The sequence below is a fragment of the Tetrao urogallus genome (genome assembly GCF_951394365.1).
Source record: "Tetrao urogallus genome assembly, chromosome: 2".
Classification (NCBI taxonomy): domain Eukaryota; kingdom Metazoa; phylum Chordata; class Aves; order Galliformes; family Phasianidae; genus Tetrao; species Tetrao urogallus.
This window is the reverse complement of record NC_136814.1, coordinates 41,719,116-41,737,880: the sequence shown is the minus strand read 5'-3', so window position 1 is coordinate 41,737,880 and position 18,765 is coordinate 41,719,116.

Below are 18,765 nucleotides of genomic sequence, written 5' to 3'. Positions count from 1 at the left end.
GAAGAAACAGGTTCCAGGAATAGCTGGAATAGCTGGGCTTAGACGTCAGATCTCATAAATCTTTGCCTGGTTCTACCCTCCACCTGCTCATCAAGAATTGCAGAAGCTTATACCTGGGCTGAGGCTGGTCAACACTGACAAAGATATCAAAAAGAATGTTTTAAAAAAAAATCCAAAAAAACCCCAAAACAAACAAAATGAATAAAACTGCAAAATAAAGAGCACTGGAGGCTCTTCAGAGCAGTGCTCATGGTACCAAGCCTGCCAAAGTTCAAGAAGTGTTCACACAATGGCCTCAGAAGTACAGTTCCATTTTTCTGGGACAGTCTCGCACAGAGTCAGAAGTTGGACTCAGTGATCCTTGTGGATCCCTTCCAATTTGGGATATTCTATGATTCTATAATTCATATATGTGCAGAGAGTTTTTTCTGACATCTAATTATGTATCTTCTGAACTGACAAAAGGTCTTTACCTGGGACATTCTTCTCTTCATCTGGCACTGGATTCCAGTTCTGTGCTGTTTCGAAGCTGATCAATTGTGAACATTTCTTGGTGTGTTGTTTCCTTGTCTTATTGCATCGTTCTGGCTGAAATTCACACTCCACATTCTAGAAGCCAGCAAACTGAACAGAAATGCCTATAGTCACATTCCAACCCTTTTTGTTGTAACTAGATTGGTTGCAGAACTTTTATTTCTTTGTATTTTGCTACCACTCACGGTTTCCATAGGAAGGGATTTACTAGCACCAAGTACATACGTATGACTTAATTTAGCCAGAATTTTTGAGTGAGTTAGTCAGCATTTTACTTACTCTGAATATAGGGATATTTCTAATAAATGCAGATAATTTTAAGCAGTAGATCCTACTGGAAAGGACATTCCAGTAGACCCTCAGTGAAATTTCTGTTCATTGTGAGAACTTCACCACCTTGTAACAATATGTGAGGTGGCCAGGTAGACAGGATGAGGAGTTGATCATATCAAAGAGCCCCACTGCTTTGTGATTGCGGTGTGCTGAAGCTCCTACCAGTTTTCTGCAGTTCTTCTGCAATGAGGCCAATTGATTTACTGTTATGCATAATATTCCATTTCTGTGGCAGGAATAAAGGAATGCAATATGCAGCTGGATGTTTGACTTCGATTCTTTTAATGCTCATGGCTGAGGAGACAGGATTGTGAATCAGTAGCCACATCTTTCTGCAAAGGGACAATAACTATAGGTCTGAAAGAAAAAAAAAAGTTTTGAGGAATGATGTTGATACTGTATGATTTGAAATGAGTATTGCTTGTGCTGGTGTAATCCATCCTTGTTTACAGTGCACTGTGACATTCTTAAATGTCAATGCCTGGTGTTACAAAGATGTGTCTACTTATCATCACTGAATAATAACTTGAGCAAGAGTATGATTCAAAATTATGTAAATGCATACGTGTGCATTTGTTGTATATAGCTCTGGTGATTTTCTGTGTGATAATTCAACAAATAAAAAATGTAACAAAGATAAAAACCTCATGTCTAAGATTCTAGCTGCATATATTACCTTGAAAATTCTTTTATTCAGTGCAAAATCTCTCATACCTGAAGACTTAGCATCTCTCTTCACTTCATGGTCACTCTACACCCTGTTCTCTGTGGTGTCCCTCCCACAGAGCACTGCCCTTCCTGAACAGATCCTGCCTATCTTCCCACAGGCTGCAGCTCTCCAAGCACTGCTCCAACATGGCTCTGTATCATGGGGCTCACCCTTCAGGCACTGCTCCACACAGGTCCCCACAAGCAGCAGCACCCCTAGCCCTCCTGTCCCGCCATGGGCTGCTCCCAGCAGGCTGCAACTCTGGCCTGGGGTGCTCCTGCAGGGGTTCTCCACGGGCTGCAGCTAGAAGTGTTACTAAGGGAAGGAGAACATGGCGTGTGCATGAGATTAAAATGGTGTTTGGGTTACAGGTTGTGCTAATATTAAGACAGATAGAATCCCAATCACCATGAATGGTCTTCCTAGAGAAAAGGGGATGAAAGGCTTGGGAAGAGCTCGCAAGAGGCTGCTGAGAAGTAGAATTTCAGCTCCAACCAATGCAGTGCTGGCTTCATGTCCTTACAGATTTGACTTGAACTTTGTAGGCAGTTACAGAAGGGAAGTCTGGATTGTAAAGCATTTAATTTATACATATTACTTTCATAAATTTGTTTTGTGAAATATACTCTCAGATGGAAGAGTGAGACCAGAGTGAAACAACTGGAAGGGCAGATTCCATTTGCTAGATGTTGGGCAGCAGGAGGCTGCTGGTCAGTGGATGTCACTGATGGTCCTCTGCTTCCACATGTTTGTTCAGTGTCTCTTTTCATTAATAGAACTGACTGTTGAGCTCAGGCCAGTGCTGGGAATTTAGAAAATGCAAAGGGCACGGAGCTGTAGGAAGTGGGATGGCATTTTCACTACTACCATAAAAAAACTTTTCTGAACTTTCTGCAGGTGTTTCTTTTTATTAAAATAGCTTTGGGGTACAAGTGCAGTACACTGTACTGCATACATGGTGAAACATTACTTTGTTTTACATATATCCCATCAGTTATCTTTGAAAAAGAGTCTTAGTTTTCTATGATGTTTAAGGACAGAAGGATACACACTGAGCTGTACCATTGCATACCTACAGAAGATGCAGCTGAAAAGCTTCAACAAAGCAATTCATGCTCTCTCCCCAAGCTGTAGGCTGGGGCTGGGCTGTGGTATTGAATTCACATACTCCTCTTGAGTGGATTCCTTTCTGCTTTTGCTTGCTATATGGAAGCTTTTCTTGACATTTCCATTCAAGGAGTTCAGAAGGAGGCAGTTCCTCTTTGCCCAGCATGAAATAAAGGTGTAATGTCTCAGTATAGACAGCCTAAATCTAAACCTATTTTCTGGCACGTATCTTAAAATAGAACTTATTTGATAATCAGCTTTCTGTAAAAGTGTCAGTTTTCATGATCTTTAAACTTCATGTGCCCTCTTTTCTGTTTATAAATTCATTTTCTTAGAAGAGCGATCACCATAAGCTAATGGACCTGCAAAAGTTATATTGGACAAAGGACACAAAGGCCATTTGGGCCTTGCATGCAGGAAGGACAGACAGAGGAAAGAAAATGACAGTTACATGCAAAGAGAAATTAGAATTCTTGATCAGTAGAAAAATGGGAAAAAATGGAGCAAAATGGTCTAGAAATGAACTTTTTTTTTTTTTAATAGAATCGGTAATGATTAAGTACATAATGGATATAAGTAATTTATAAGTAGTTTTATTATTTAGACAAAACTTTACTTTTAATCCCCTGTAGGGGAATTTTGTTGACTAGAATTGGGAACAGTTGAGGAGTTACTGAGCTTGCTGCCAAAAATAGCATGAAGACAGAACTTTGAGAATTGACAGCTTTGATCAGACTCAGACTGAGTTTGAAAAATATTTTTTGATTCAGTGAAAACGATAAAGTTTTCAAAATGTCATAACAGTGTATCTCATGAAGTATCTCAAATCTCTTTATCTATCTGGTTAGTTTTCAAATACTGTAATAAAAAAGAAGGAGGAAATGATTTCACAAAACCACTGAAAGAGTCTCATAATCTCTTTTTTCAAATCACTGCTGAGCAACCAGGGTATCCTCACCACTACCTGCCTATGAGTTAGGAGCTCATATCCTCATGAAGATACCCCATGTCAAGTACAGATCCCCTTCCTTGTCCCACTTCTCACCCTCTGCTTCCTCTCAATAAATGAATAAATCAGTAAAATCTATATAGAGGATGCTTCACCCTTAAAGGGCACTACACAAATATCTCTAATTCTCTTCTTGGCTGTACAGTTGCAGGTCCTTCGGGACAAAGGGGAATTCAATAACATCACCTTTTGTGGGTGAACAACATAACCTGGTGATGAAGGTGTGACCACTAGGCAAGGAGTTCTCAAAATGCTTTAAACATAGTTCAGTTCCCTTTCTTGCTAGTTCCTTAAAACAAATTCTCCATTTTTGGTTGAATGTACTCCATTATCTAATCTGAGTTGAAAAGTGTATAGGTTTTCATTCAGTCAAGAAAACGGGACCTATTCATTTAAAAGTGATTTCTGTAGTGAAAGTTCTTAATGATCCGGTCACGATCCTTTCCCGATCAAACTCACAGACCCGTTATTTGTACAGTCTGGCTGTTGACAATCATGGTTGGTTTTCTTCGGATTGCTTGCTTGATCCTGATGAACCTTTCATATTTTTAATGAAATTAACATCTTCCATTTATTTTCTTTGCCTTTCTATTAGAAATATGAAGTGAATTATTGCATTATCATTTGATTTATAAGTAAAAGCAAGCTAAACCAGTTGAACTAATACCCTTCTATCAAAACTTTCAAAGCACTTATTCTGTTGGTATAGTTTTGTCAACCTTAAACATTCATTATATATAGTACAGTTAGTACAAAATAATGTAATTAATATCCACTCAGTCTAGATTAACATCTTTTAGCAGTGTTTCATTCACATGTATGATCTGGGCTTTCAGGAGAGGTCAATAGCGACTTGGATGAGGAGCCCCAGTGACCCTCCCAGAGGGATGCAATTTTTAAAACCCCACTAGATATCAAACTATGTCCAGAAATAATCCCAGCAAAGGAAGGTACAAGGAAGAGGGGGATGTAATAAACTGGAATAAATCCTGAAGTTTTTCATCAGTTCTGCAGCTCATTTTTCTAATACTAAAGGTGTACAATGGTCTGGTCTGGATCACTACAAGTATTAGGAACAAAAATTGTTTTGGAATCTGTTTTTTGGGTGTATTTCTGTTCACTTAAATGAAGGTTCATGTTACATTTCAGAAATCACCAAGCTAGGGTAGCAATGGTATTTTCCAAGCCCAAAACTATGTCTAGTATAGCTCTTACGATGGGGTTCTCTTTCCTTGAAGGGTAAAATCCGTCTATTAGTTCTCTTCAGTACAAACTGATCTGCTGGTTTTTGTGCTGTTATGTACTCAGCTACGTGGTAGCCAGCAAAAAAGTAGAAGCATTCTGATGGCAAAGAGAAAGGTTTATTTCCCTCTATCGTACCAAAATGTTTTCCTTTGGAGTTATCTGCCATGTAACACAGCACTGTTAGTGTTTCTTATTCTAAGTAGTCAACAGACTTCAAGGTTTGTGTGAAGTGCTGTAGTCTGGTCCCCTAGAAGATCAGAATTTTATTCTAGTAAAACTTGCAGCATATTTTACTTGCAAAGCAGAATAACCCAGACAGAACTGTCAAAAGAACAGATTACAATATAAAATTTCCAAATTAAAGATATTTTATGAATGCTAAAACCTGAAAGTTTTGTCAGTGGTTTTTGAGGAGCAAGTTTAATATGAATTGCCTAGAATTATTTCAAATAAGGAATCCCTAGCTGCATGTGCAAACAAATCTTTGAGAAATATCACTGTATTACGTGTTACAAGGGATCTACTTAAGAGCTTCACAATGAAAACAGTGTGTAACTTAGATAATTCTGTCGATAACGCAACACAGGTCATGGCACACGTTTACTCTGCTTTGAGGAGAGGGCTGTACTAGATGATCTTCAAAGGTGTCAACAAACTTAACCATCTACTTGGGACTCTACTGATGAGACTGAAATGGCAGTTTGTTTAGCTGTGTTCTGTTTGTAAAATTGTTTAACATGGAGAACACCAGCCATATCTGCATTAATTGGGCAGATTCTTGTGAAGATTTAGTTTGTTTTTGATGACTGGTGTTGTTTATATTTTCAGTTCACAAATTTGATTTAATGGCATGGTACAGTCCCACAGAGAGGAAAATAACAATGTATAGTGCCACGTGTTCTACATTTTTCTTTTCTGAAATCTCTCTCTCTCTGGCTTTCCATTGATTGCATTATAGGAGAATATTGGAGGACAATTTCATTTTCTGCATTTCAGAGTCTGGCACTCAGGACAACTTTTACTACTCACTAAGTGTGAAAATACTTTAGAGATTTAAGAGAATCTGCATGAATTTGACACAGAATAGACAGAATGAATCTATTGTCAGACAGTGTAAACAGGTCTGTTTTCTGCTCTGCTATACACTGTATGATCTCAGATAAGGTAATATTTATTTGGTGAAGAATGCCATGAATTAAGGTAGTCTAGTGTTTTTTTAAATGTATTTCACTTTTAGTAAAAATATATAGTTTTGTGTAAAAATTACTCCCAAATACTACTTCATTGTAGAATTGTTCACAGCAGTTTTATGTAATTCTATTCATCTATTAAAGAAAAAGGGAGAAAAGAGGAAAACTAAGGCAAACAAACAGCCAAATATGTACTGACACACAAAATTCAAGTTGCACTCATACTTCTGTAAAGATGCTTGAAGCAAAATCCGAAGCCAACAGCTCCTTAAAGAATCCTGCATGAATTCTATGGTTGCCTCTATCTTTGATCACCTCAGAAAAATAAGTACTTGTTGTTAAGACAAAAAAAATAAACAGGTAATTAGGAAACCTTCACTTTAGTTTCTCTGTTGACTTCTACCCTGCAAAAGAACATTTGGAAATGCAGTTATCAGAAATGAATGTTCCTTCAAATCTTACATCTGCAGCTTCCTGCAACTAACATACCCAGTACACAGACAAACTATTGGATACTCCATAAAGCCTGATAAAGTCCTGAATATCTCCAGCAGATAACTAGAGCATAAAGGAATCTTGTTAGACATGGACTAGTTCATATCCTTGCTGCCTCAGGATAGGAGCCAAAGTATTCAAGTGGACTGACAGGAGAAACAAAAACCACCCATGGCAGTGCAGAATACGAGATCTGACAGCTACAGACACACTGGATAATGCCGTTAGCATATGTTCATACACAACTATTTTTTTCCATAGCTCTTAATATTCCTCAGAACTGAGCACTGGACAAACTTTATTGGAAAAATACTAAAAGGATCAGGTGTTATATGGCCCACATCAACTGAACCAACCTCATATTTACGGAATTCTCTTTACAGAGAGTTTTATACTCCCAGTTTCCCAGGTAGTGGCTGCCAGCATGAGATGCATTGTGTCTGGGTAGGAGAGTGTATGCACAAGAATTTTGAACTACAGGAACTTGCAGTGGGATTTTAAAAAATCCTTAACTAATGAAGAGCTTAAGGCCCAGCTTTCAAAATAAAACTGCTCACTGCCTGTCTTTCAAAGGAAGCATTGTTTATTGGTAACTAGAAAGTCTGTTTTGCTGCTGTAAGCTGCATCCATTTTATTGCTCTCACATCTGTTACAGCCTCCGTAGCTCTAGTAGCAAAGTGTCCCTGCTGTGGATTTGGTTTAAGGTGCAGTGATGATTCCAGCTGAAGAAGATATCATGTCATGAGCCAATTAAAACAACTATAATATCACCTACTTCAGAAATAAAGCAATGCCCCATTCAAAAAACTGTCTGCAAATCACTGTTACTATCTTTTTGACTCAAGTTTGGAGTCTTGAGTTTATCTGAAAACTGTTTGGTCTCTTCATCAGAGTTCAGTAGACTGTAACATACAGCAAATTGCAACTGTTCATAGATTATTCAGTGATGCTGAAATTTCACATTTAACATCATGGCCTGTTGTGAGAAACTGATACTATCTTGAGAATCTCTTACAATTACTTTAGGAACCATGTGTTTATTTCAAGTGTAAAAGAGTTTTCACTGTTATGTTATAAAAAATCATTGGCTACCTTAGAATTGTTTGGGGATTTTTTCTCACTCAGAATAGTGCAAGGTTTCCCTCCAGTGGCTGAAAACCATGCAAATTATGTGAAAGCATAATGCAGTATCTAGTATCTAGTTTTTATAATTTTACATTGCAAGAGATGCCCAGGAGTGTCAGATCTATATGTAGATGTTCTTGCTCTTTAGATTTAATGTGTTTCTTAGCAAACTAAATGAACATAGAAATATGCTGAGAGCACAATGCTGTCACACATTTACACATTGTTTACTTTTTTTCCCCAAAGGTCATGCACTTTTTCACTGTTGTGGGCTTGTGTTGTCTTACTGTAACGGAGAATATGGACCCATTTATGTCAGTGCACGTTACCAGTTAGCTGAAATTTCTTTCTCAGGGGTTATTCTCCAGGTAACAAAAATATTTTGTTATTTCATAGCAGATTTCTATGTTTGCAGAGAATTAAATTCTCGCCTTTTTTTTTTTTTTTTCTTACTTTGCAGACTGCTTTTCTTATGAGGCACAACAGCAGGTAATACAAGGGGCAAAGAATCACAGAATCCCCAAGGTTGGAAAAGACCTTCAAAATCATCCACAGTCCAACCATCCACCTATCAGCAATAGCTCTCACTAAACCATATCCCTCAACACAAAATCCAAACGTTACTTGAATACCTCCAGGGTCGGTGACTCCACCACCTCCCTGGGCAGTCCATTCCAGTGCTTGACCAATCTTTCAGAAAAGTAGTATTTAGCACATGTACCCATTTCAGAATTTCAAGTTTGCTTGCTGATAGCAATTTGGTGACTAAAATCAGCAATGGGCAGCTTACAGTGGCTTAAATCTTGGCTTCCATAAGGAGGTCTGCATGGAGGATGGTCTACAGTCTTTTTCGCATTCAACATTATCTACCAACAAGAGATTCTGCAGTCACCTTCCTTGCTTCATAAAATCCTTTGTCCCCTCCCCAGACATCCTCCATCATTTGTCATCAGGCAGAGGAGAAGAACAGGGTTGGGATGTCTGTACTGCTGCAGCCTGCATGAGTGCTATGTGTTGTCAGCCAGTATGGCTGACCATGTGTGTGTCCTGTATGTATGTACGTGTGGTGAATACGTGCTCAGCCTTGCTACTGCCTAGGCACAAAGCCACAGCAGCCTTGCTCATATCCAGATTCAGCATATCCTGATGTCTTCACCTTGAATACTTGATTTGTTATCTTGATCTAATGGTACAAAAGGCAGGATAACATTCTTTGAATGAATATGGCCATCTGGATCCTTCTTGAAAAAAGATCCAAATATGCTAAAGGAATGTATGGGCTGCCCAAAGTGTAGACTTTGGGCTAGGGCAGGGAAAAAGCCAAGGCACTGAGCACCCCTTGGTGTGAAGTTGTCTGTTCAGCTGGACAGACACCAAGAGACTGGTGCCAAACTCAATGCCTTCTTCTCCTACTATTCTCTCCCCTTTTTTTTTTTTTTGTTTCCTTTTCTTTTTTTCCCTTAACTTCAACCTTGTTTTCCCTTTCACCTGAGTTTCCGCTTCATCTGAGAGCCTGCATATGAGATGAGGGAAAAGGAGTCTTGATATGAAAACTAAATATGACAAGAATCTATCTGGAAACTCCAGTGTTATTGATAGCTCTATTCCCCCAACCCCCAAACTTCTAGGTAGCTATTTTTGGAAATTATTCAATGTTTTGTAAAACATTTTGTGTTAATGTGTATTTTTCATTATCTCAAGTCAAACATTTCCCAAAGCATGCAGAAGTTAACAGGAATTAATGGTGCTGCTTAAAAGAAAATTATCACCACTGATTTAGGTCTTTCTGTCCTGTTCATCCATATGCATCATGCCTATGGCTGTTGTTCCACTCTTGGTAACAGAGTTTAAAAAAAAAAAAAAAAAAAAAAAAAGAAAAGGAAAAGAAAGAAAATTTCAAATAATAACTTCTAAGAACAGAGCTTCACCGGGGTACCTGACAGCACTCAAAGCTATCAGTCAAGTTAAGTGGCTTCATTTGAGGTCTTCAGGCCTGAGTGTTTGTGGTTCAATTCCTACTTCTACATTCGGACTCCTCAGTAGAACTGTCAGGGCTTTTCAGTTAGATTTCAGTCTGTTTGCAAATAAAAATAGAGATTCTGCACAAACAATTAACCAGCCATTCATCAGCCTGTGGTGCTCTTCCCTGTTTGCTCCTGCTAGCTGCCAAGGTGCTCTGTGCCAACCTCACAGGGAGCAGCTGTTGACTGCTTTGGTCACATTTACTGAAGAATGACTTCGTTGCCTGGAAAAGAGGGAGGCTCCCAGTGGCTTTGTTTGAGCCATGCCTCCACAAGACCCCTAGCGACCAGGGCTGTAAACAAGCTGCTGTTTCTCATTGGCAATCCCCAGCAAGTAGAAAGGAAACATGGAAAAGGATCACAGTAGAGCAAGTTTTAGCTCTCTGTTTCTTATCTAAAGTCAGCTATGAACTGACTAGGCCATGTTAACTTTTATAAACAAATTTCTTACTTGTTAAACCTGCATCAAGGATATATCCCCCCCCACACACCTCCTGAGATTACAATATAATGATGAAAATCAACTATGATGAGCAGTTACCAGAATTTCTTGGGATGAAATCTGATATTGTGAAGTTAGTCAGTCAGTGACTTCTTAATCAGTACCCAGGGTTGCAAATCTTTTCCTTGCTAACAGCATCAGAGGGGCTTCCTCAACTCTTCACAGTTCTTTAACAGCATTCCAGTAGTTGTAGCTCTAGAAGTGAGATATGAGGTTGGAGAGACTCTTAGAGAGCATGTCTTGTTTTCAGAGTCTGTCTTTCATAATTGTCAGCTTACATTTGATCATTTATATTTTGGAGAAAGTATGACCAGTACATGAAACTTCCACACCCCTAGTGCAATATGTGATATCAGTAAGTCAGGGCACTACTGGCCTTGGTATCACTCCCTCACTGAAGAGAGTGTTTTTCTAGCAGCTTGCAGCTGCTTAAGTGCTCAGCATTTGAACTCTGTATCCGAGTAGCTTCAGTGACTACACCTGTTTCCTTTTCCCTTTTTTTTTTTTTTTTTTTTTTTTTTTTTTTTTTTTTTTTTTTTTTTTTTTTCCTTTTTTCTCACTCCTCTTATATATTCATTCTGTTCAGTTCTCATTTTAGTGCTCAGGCAGCCTGAACTTAGTTGTTTTACATTTGTAGATTGCTAAAATGTTTCTAGTGGAACTGTAGATTACTCTAAAAGGAATTTAAGCCTGCAAATATCACGTTTCCTAGCTACACAAGTTTGGTAGGCTGTGTATACATGATACATAAACCACTTACATTAATGTAGGATGAAGGCATTAAATCATTTTCTTGAGAATGAAGCCCTTTAAGAGTCCACATATCTTACAGAGTGCAAGTAAATGATCTTGAATGCTCCCATAGCAGACAAGATGGGGAAGCTTACTAGCTTCAGCTGCTGAAGAAGACACACCTACCCCCAGTCTTATAAGGTAAGTAGCAAATCTTCATCCCTTTTTCTACTGCTCTGACTACTCATTACCAGCCTTATGGAAAATGGATATAAGCTGCAGCAGCTTTATCTTTTTGAGATTAATATTCTTATAAGCAATGTAAACATCAAATAGCGTTCTAGTGAGGCTTCCTTCTCCCCCCCCTCCCCCCCAATGTTATTTGTGTTCTCTTGTTTTCTCCTATTATCCCCAATCCCTTTTTTTTTCCTGTTGCCTTAGACATTGAGCTACTTTCTCTAAACTTATAGGCTGGAGATTTAGCTGAAAGACAAGGTCAAGAAACTTGGTGAATTCTTCTTTTGTTGTTTTTGTTCTTATTGTAATCAGAATCTTACATCTGTTCCTCTTCTTTTTTTCTTTTTTTTTTTTTTCCCATGAGACCTTAGAATTAAATAGTGGGAAGGCGATAGCACTACTAATCCATTTTAGTTGATGGAAATATTGTGATTTTATAGTTTTCCATACTGTATGTATCCTAGCTGTGTTTTATTTGTATATATATACATAAAAGCTGCTTATTAAATCAGAAGATACTCTCCATTCAGCCTGGACTAAAAAAACAATCTCTTGGATAAAAGAAAATAAATTATAAAAACATCTGACTGTGGGATTTACCATATCATTATAACACATTTGTTTATGATGGTTTTTGCTGCATATCCCTAAAATGGATTTCAGAAAGCAAGGCTTTTAAGGAAACAGACCATATGTTACAGCAGACTGTAAATGATCGAACAAGCATGGTATCATCTTCCAACAAAATAATTCTTTATCCTCAGCTTTGGTTGAGTGACTCACGCTCAACCAAGTGACTCCTTGGTTGTCACTTGTGACTCCTCACAAGTGACTCCTCCAGTAAGCAGCATTCACTTTTTACGGTAATATGATGGTCAACAATAATTACTCAATAGATGACTTGGGCCATGACCAAGATCTTTTGCATGCAAAGCAATTATTTGGACAACTCTGATTTGCTTCCTCAGAAGTTAGCTTGCAGCGTAACTGGGACTGGAATTAATGATGCAGAAACGTTGATTCCTCCTCTGCTCCCTGCCTCACAACCTGGAATGAACCAGGGTGCTCCCACTGACAAAAGCATGGAACAGGTAAATTTGCTTTAAGTAAACACTGAATTTATAATTGCGTATTTCTGACATTTGCCGATCCTCTTCAGGAAGAAACTCTTCAGGCTGCTAACCCCTCTCTCTGTCTGCAGGTAGGAGGTTGTACTGGCTGGTGTTGGGAAGTGGATCATGACTCTGTGTCTGATTATGTTGCTTTAATGAATCCGTGCAATAATGTGCATTTCCTATGAGACACTTTTCCCGTTGTTCCCCTTGTTGGATAGTTGCTGTTGTCTCTCTCAATTTAGAAAAGAAGTTTGGATATTCTGGCCTCCCATGTATTGATTGTGAGGTGTATTCACATTTTTATTTCTCTTTCCATAAGTCCTCTTCTTATCCTCCATCTATTTTTTTAATCTTTTTCTCTTTTTCTGGCTCTTTTTCTTAGCTCTTACAGAGGGATTGACAGGAGTAACCAAACTGTAACTCTTCCGATGAACATTCCACGTGTTGCTTAGGAGATAATAAACAGTACAGTGCCTTAGCTACGTAATGTAAAGGAACTCTTCTGTTTCCAATCATTTGCCTACTGAAGCTTTATCATAATTCTAACTTCTTATTTTTCTTTTTAATAATGTTGATGACAAAATCAGAACTATTTGTGCTAACCAGGCTGCATCATATGTCTTGCTGTGAATGTAATTTATCTCAGGGCTTCTTCTTACTGTTGGCATCACAGCTGTACAAAAGACATGAGCTGGGAAAGCTTTTTTGTTCTTCAATCATAATCCAGGAGATCTGCAGTTGGGCTGTGTTGAGGCAGTAGCTGCTTTCTTCTGCCTTCTTCTAATCTAACCTCCCCATACATGAGGACGGCTGTCTGTGGTGTTGAAGCTGGCCTGGCATCCAGTTCCCTATTTCTCTTATGAAGAAGATACTTATAAAACTAGTCAGGAGTCCACATCATCTTCTCTCTAGAGTAGGTCTCAGTCTAATGAATGTTTTTGGTACTCTGTCTACAGGGACAGGAATCTTGCTAATCTTTGGTTGCTGTTTGAGGGGGGAAAAAAAAAAAAGGGCTGTAGCTGAAGATAACTTCTTGTGAGCCAAGGAGTTTGCTAGTTTTTTCCAGGATAACATTAAATGTGATGAACAGTTGGGCATTGTTTGTTCTCTGGTAGCCTTTGGCATTTGACTGTGTGAAGTATTGGAATAGTTCTTAAAGACTCTGGAAAATAAAAAGTGAATTTGTGACTTACTTTGTTATACTGTGCTTATCAAGTGATACCACATGGAACAGTTAGAGTTTAAATTGTTCCTTCAGGCAAAGTCTTGGGAAACTCTAGACATAGCAACGAGATTAGGGTAAGTTTACACTGTGAGTTTCAGTTCTATAATAGAGCGGGCACTTCATAACAAAATAATAACGTGGAAAAAAGGCCCATATCTAGCATATGTTGGTGTCTAAGCAAAAGCAACAATCAACATGTAAGATCAATATAGAAAAAGGTACTGTTTTATCTTCATGCAACCTGAGCATTGCAATTTCTGCTGACAATTCCCAAATTTTGGGGGGAATTTTCTGTGTTTAGTGCCTCTGAAAGTTGGGCATGAGTGACCAAATTAGCATTCCACAAACCTCTCAATTAACTGAATTTATGATTTTAATGTGTTTTTAACAGGCACAGTGGAAAACTTGAAAGCAAATGCAACATTTGATTTGAGTTTCATATATTATGGTATATAGTTTTGGTATTTTCTTTGATTTCATTTTCATTATAAACTTGAGAAAAATTCTTAACATTTTGTTGCCATAGGTTTTTATTATTTCTATGTACACTTCATAACATTTTATGTTGCCATAATCTTTTATTATTTCTATGTCTGTTCAACCATCTGTGTTTGTGAAAGAGAAAAAAGTTTGGTCTTAAATTTCCCATAATAAAAAAAAGCTATTAGATAGCAAGGGATAGAAAATAAAAATGAGAGAGGATGCTGTAGAAGTTTTTCTTTCTGTGTGTGGTAAGTTAATTTGACTGAGAGAATTTTGAAGCTTCTTTTCATCAACAGTTCTGGTAGTATCCTTTACCAAATAGCTCAACAAGCCACTAAATATTGGACCTGGGTATGTTTTAAAGTTTCATAGTTGAAATTGGACCCGACAGATATCAACAGTTTTGATGCTATTCAGCTTATTGGTACGAGACATGGACGCTTCCCTCTCATTTATGCTTTAGCTTCCAAGTGATGGAAATCCTGGCACATAGACTAGAATAAAATGCTGGGTGATGTGAGGCCGAACAGCAAAACCCGTTGAGGCACACACTGCCTGCACTGTATCAGTATCCGCTCTGAGCTGTGAGATGGCAAAAGCTTTTAAATGCAAATGTCAGCATTAAACATAATGCACTATAAGAAATTCCTAAACCCAAAGTCCATTGATTCTTTCTGATTGAAAAGCTTTCCAAAATGTAGTTTTATACTGTCTCTTCATGATATTTTCAGACTGCAGGGCAGCAGGATGGAGCACTGAGGATGCAGATGGAGCAGCTGCAGAGGCTGGTGGCTGAACAGCAGAAAATCATTGCGCTTTACAACCCAGGTACTTGAGGAATCCCTCCTGATGCCGCAGCAACCTTATCTGCCATTATTTGTACTCCAGCAGTGCAATGCAGCAGTTCTTTAAAGAAAGAGAAGGTCTTGTGGTGGTTTTCACTAGCTTTGGGCACTTCCTCTGGCAGTCAGGCTAAAATATTTATTTCTCCACATAGACTTAGGCACAAACTGTAAACCCCAGAAAATGTTTCTTTTAATTTTTTACTTTTCATTATCAGGAAGTATATGAGGAGGAGTCTTATATGTTTATTAACAGATCTCTCATGTAGATTTCTTTTGAAGTACAGACTTTGGACTTCTGGTCTGCGCCAGGAGCTCCTCCTGCCCCCTTCCTTCACTGGCCTTGATGTCTGCAGGGCCTTTTCTCTCCCACTCTTCTCTACCAGCTGCTGTTGCACATTGTTTTTTTCCCTTTCATAAATCTGCTCTCCCAGAGGATACCCAGCATTACTCATGGCTCAGCTCTGGCAGTGGTCCCTTTGGAGCAGCTGGAGCTGCTCTGATCTGACACAGGGTAATGCTGGGCTCAAAACCTTGCCATGTAAGACCGATACAGGATTCTTTTCTGGAAGCAGTGAGGCTGGGTCACTGATCTCTTTGCAGAACTATTTATATGTTTTCCACTTCTAATAAATAGTGCAGCAAGGGCCGCCTCAGAGATACTCCGTGATATTTAAATCATACCTGCTAATGTGCTTAAGACGACATAGGAGAAATGTGTTTTGCTTTCTCAAGAGTACTTTGTAAATTCTCTCTAATGCAGCATACTTCAGGTAATTTTGGGTATGTCTGATGTACAGCAAGCACATTTTACAATTAAAGTATATAACAGGAGCACAGTTTCATTATTTCACTCTGACAATACAAAACACCAGGGAATATGAAAGCAACAGTATTGTAGTGCAACACCAGCTTAGCAGAGACTTCCAGTTCGGTTCAAATCAGCTGTCATAAACTTCTCTAATTTTCCTTCTCTGGTAATTATTTTCAGGCTTTTCTGTTTCTCCTGTGATACCTTCCCATCTAGTAGCCACGATGTCATCCCTTCCATGCTTTCCTGCTACTTTATCTCCTGCCCAGTTGCCGCCCAAAGATTCTTCACAAGTTGAGAGCCCAGGATGCTTAGAGACCTCTCCTTCAGCAATGCCTTCTGCCCTGCAGAGCAGCTCCCCAGCAGTGGTGCCAAACGAGAGCGGTTCAGAAATCTCAGGAGAGCACCTGCAGCTGTCAGATTCAGGTAGGTGAAAAGCACTGGAAGCTTGAATATAAGCATGCTGTGCAAAACTGAATTTCTGCCCTTCCTAGTGAAAACTTTATTGCAGGGCAGAGGAAGGGCTGACTTTTATGGTAGTTTGTTACACAAGCCACCAAAGTGTTATAAAATTTATTTTGGAAAATGTCTGATTCTACTTGTGATAGAAAAAGAAATTTGGCCTTGTGGATATATATGGTCATTAAATTGGAAATGGTAGATTAGAGTGAGGTATGGTGAGGTAGAGAGTAAGGTATGCTTAAGGGAAGATGAATAAAACATAGGATATGGATACAGCATACAAAGATGAGAAAAGTGTGTGAGAAACTAAGGCTTGAATGTGCAGGAGCCCCAGTACATCAGTTTAACACCTGACTGGAAGCTTGTCAGTGCACTTGGATTTGAAATGTCCTCCAGCTGATTGTGTACTTGAGGATGGGGCTGAACAGAGCGGTGCTGACTGCTGTGATGATGGTGGGTTTTAAATTCTGGAAACATGAATAGGAGTGCCCCAGCAGCACATCCAATGTCTCCAATTTTTATTTAAAGGGATAAGCACAGAGCCATTGCTTCAGAGTACTGAGAGCCCCACAAAACAGCTTTCCAGACAAGATGCTCAGGAAGAAACCAGAACAGAAAACAAAGGTGAAGTATACAGCTGCCTGGATGCTTTTGTTCTTGCCTTGTACTGGGAAGAACTTGGGGAAAATTGTAGTGCTGACGCACTTCTCCTGCTGTACCATTCCCATTGCCACTTTTCTTGTAGATAAATAGATAGACCATCTAAAAGACTGGATAAAGCAGACCCTCACAGATGAGACTGTAAGGAGGAAGCATGGGTTCTGCGTCCCTTGCTGGAACTCACCTGCTGTGCCGTGTTACCTCCAATTCTTCTACTACATACTAGATTTGTAGAATCATAGAACCATAGAATTGCTCATGCTGGAAAAGACCTTAATGATCATTGAGTTCAACTACAACTTAACTGTAGTACCCTAACTCTAGCAACCCTCTGTTAAATCATGTCCCTGAGCACCACATCCAAACAGTTTTTAAACACATCCAGGGATGGTGACTCAACCACCTCCCTGGGAAGCCTATTCCAGTGCTTAACAGCCCTTTCTGTAAAGGAGTTTTTCCTGATATCCAACCTAAACCTCCCCTGGCACATCTTAAGGCCATGTCCTTGTCCTGTCACCAGTGAGAAGAGACCAACCCTGCTTTCACTGTAATCACCTTACAGATATTGGAAGAGAGCAATAACGTCTCCCCTCAGCCTTCTTTTCCCCAAACTAAACAGCCTCAGTTTCATCAGTCAATAGGATCATCTAGTCCAACTATCAATCCATCACCACCATGCTCACCAATCATGTCCCTCAGTGTCACATCTGCCTTTTTTTTTTTTTTTTTTTTTTTTTTCAAGAAAACCTTCAGGGTTAGCAACTCCACTACCACCTTGGGCAGCCTGTGCCAGTGCAATTCTAGTCTAAGGCAGGTGACTGAGTTGCGGAAATAACACTTCTTTATGTCATCAGGCTGAAGATTTTTAGTATGTGGCTGAAAAAGCTGAGGGAACAACACAAAAACTTTTGCATCACCAATGTCAGTGCTCTACAGGAAATCACTTCCACTGAGTCACTGAAAAGAATGGGTTCAGATGTTACCCCCTATGCTTCCTGAACTAGATTGAGTCATGAGACCTGCCAGGGCATTACAAGCTTTCGTGTTGCAAGAGAGTGCGTTGCCAAGGCCTCCAGGAGCACTAGGTGTGTCAGTGACAAAAAGCAAGCTGTGTAGTCTCTGGCAACAGCAGTGGTGTTCTGTGTGAATAAGTCAATAAAGGCATTGTCCTGAAATTGACAGACCAACTTGAGCTATAGAGCAAGTCTCGATTAGGTGACATTTAGATAAATGATTAAATGCAGTAGAAACCTTCTTGTTATAAGGAACATAGCCTGTAAGCCTAAATGGGAAGATGGACAAATTTGCACGCTTCTGTGAAATAGAATGGAAAATGCCCAGTTAGAAGGTCTCTTGCCTATAAATATTGCTATTTAAAATGTTTAAAGAACTGACTTGTCAGCATGGTTTATAGATACAGAATTTCAGTGCTGTCCAGTGATGAGTCTCCAGTGTAATATTCTGCAGTGATCACATCATTAACTACGCATTACAAGTCTCTTGAGGCAAGGAGTACAAATCACCATTTCTTGTTTCATTATTCCCAGATGTTAGATTTGAGGATTAGTAGGCGTTTTTTTCAAATTTAATTTAAAAATATTCTATGAAGTATTTTCAAAAGTCAAACCTTGCACAAACTGTTTTCATTGACCTTTTTCCTGCTGCTTAGATAACAGTCAATTAAAAGAAAGGACTTTCCCTGAAACTTTTTTTTTTTTTTTTTAAGAACAAACAGAACAAATGAAGGAGATTCCTCCATCTCCCTTCAACACAAAGGTAAAGACTGGAAACCTAGGAAACAGGTAAGAAACAAATCTAATCAGTCAGACAAACTACAAAAGCATGTTCTTGTTGATTGTAAAAATACTGCATAACACATACCAACTGACACCAGCCAAGAAGTTCCTAAAAGGAAACAAAATTCATGT